Consider the following 1,828-nt stretch of genomic DNA (forward strand, 5'->3'; position numbering starts at 1 on the left):
CACCCGTCAACAATTTCCGGCAGCGCAGGTGATAAACGTGTAACACTTTTTCTGTTACAAACTGACTCCGGCCCCCCACCAGAGAAGGGAAACGTTATGTGGCCCTCACAGGAACACGTTTGGGGACCCCTGCTCTAAAACGTATCTTGAGGAACTTTTGACGGCCTCCCCTTGACTCATTTCCCTTGCAGACAGCTGAACCAACTCCACAGGCCAGAAGTTTCATACTCTGCTAAACTCAATCTGAATGCTAATTGATTTGAATTGCTTTGATTCAACGGAATTACTTTCAAATTATTTGCAGGGGAAGTATGTTTTACAGTTATTCTGCACTAGATTGATTTTTAATCCCTTTTCAGTTAACTATAATTGTCCTTCAGTTCATTAGACTATTAGACCATTAAATGCTGTTGACGTCCAGCCAGTCAGTGTTTCGCATTGTGTGGTTCCCATTTTCAGTTCACAATGCAGCCAAATAAAGCAGATAAAACATTTGTCTACTCTGTTTGTTGCACCACTCAATAGAAGACGGTTTCCATGAAATATTATACTTTGGGTGAATTAAGATTGCACGTCGCCTTTAATACACCATCCCTAACATTAAACTTGGTGAGGGCAGCATCGTTCCCTGGAGATACTTTTCTGCACCAGGAACAGAAAGGCTGGCCAAATGTAGATATACTTATTTAAATATTTCAGCAATTTACAAAATATGTCATTCAATAAATAAATAACTGAATGTAGAAATTACACTTCAAATTTTTTATTCATTGTATGTTCAAAGGCCGACCAATACAGATACAGACTGATGGATGGAAGTGGTATTCAGTTAAACTGCTGTGAAGGTTAGACAATTAAATACGTAGAATATCAATGTATTAGTTAGACATACATTGATATTGCATTAATAACTTATTTTAACATGAAGATAAATTCAAATAATTTGACCTACTTATTGATGTGTGCAGAAATCATTGTTTTGCACATTCGTAGATGGTTTTGAATATTTTTTTTACTTATTGACAATTTAAAGTAACTTCAGAGTTACTTTAAATTGTCACATGTGTAAATATTTATCTGGCAAATTATGTATTTATTCGACTGTGGCATTTCTACCCCTCAGTGTCCAAATTCTGTAAGTGACGGAAAATATAAAACACATTTATAAATTAAAAATCTGTTCAAAGTGTTTATATTTTCAGGGGAGAGGGAATAAAATTAGGTTGGTTCAACAACAAATAAGAGCTCATATTTGGCATAAGTATGCTTTGTTTTCTTTTTAACAGCAGTTTTTTCCTTTAACTTTCTTTTAATAGCTTTAAAAGTAAATGGTATAATATTCCTTAAAGCTCACATTCAAACACTACCCACGTGTTAGTTTATGGCACAACACTCCAATAAATCACATTGAAATTTGAGGTTCCGACATGACAACAAACAATTTCAAAAACATTTTAACGTTGGGTATAGAACCAAAACCTGCATTTACTGTGGATGCTTCAAAAAAAAAATATCCACAAAACATCCAAACCGGCCTGCAGGCTTCTCATGCAGCGCAACCACATTTCCAGAATACCACGATTATATGGTTCTGCGGCGTGCATGCGTGCGTGGGGGGCAACCCCAGCTCACCCTCCATCTGATGGCAGCATCAGGCAGTCCCGTGAAACGTTTGCGTGGGAGTTCCCTCCACCGCCATGTCGGGATGCTGCACATCGCTCTCTTTCTTTCTCCCTCTCTCTCACTCCCTCTCTCTCTCTCTCTCTCTCTCTCTCTCTCTCTCTCTTTCTCCACACATCCTCCCCCACATTATAACAGCTTAGCACGG

The sequence above is a fragment of the Poecilia reticulata genome, linkage group LG14 (genome assembly GCF_000633615.1).
Source record: "Poecilia reticulata strain Guanapo linkage group LG14, Guppy_female_1.0+MT, whole genome shotgun sequence".
NCBI classification, from domain to species: Eukaryota; Metazoa; Chordata; class Actinopteri; order Cyprinodontiformes; family Poeciliidae; genus Poecilia; species Poecilia reticulata.